We start from the raw sequence: 275 nt of genomic DNA on the forward strand, positions 1-275 counted from the left end.
AGTCATGTACTGGTTGGTTTAAAAATAATTGAAACTAAGCTAGGAAGTAATACATTGTTAGGTAGTTCAGGGCGGATGCGTTTACATTATTATTTACTTTGTCACATCTTTGATTGGAGTAATCTCTCATAATGTTTCAACAGGAAAACTGTGACCAAAACCAAAATTTTCAAATAAAACAACATATCACACATGTATATTCACAATGTTTTCACCCAAATTAGTCAATTTTTCAATAATAATAATAATAATAATAATAATAATAATAATAAACA

General features: G+C 26.5%; 1 protein-coding gene across 1 annotated transcript in view; it reads right to left on the reverse strand.

Annotated features, from left to right (window-relative positions):
* LOC107639316 (transcription factor HY5-like) overlaps positions 1 to 275 on the reverse strand; it is a gene marked incomplete in the record, with an annotated part of 29897 nt that overhangs the window by 28625 nt on the left and 997 nt on the right.

The sequence above is a fragment of the Arachis ipaensis genome, chromosome B04 (genome assembly GCF_000816755.2).
Source record: "Arachis ipaensis cultivar K30076 chromosome B04, Araip1.1, whole genome shotgun sequence".
Taxonomy (NCBI): domain Eukaryota; kingdom Viridiplantae; phylum Streptophyta; class Magnoliopsida; order Fabales; family Fabaceae; genus Arachis; species Arachis ipaensis.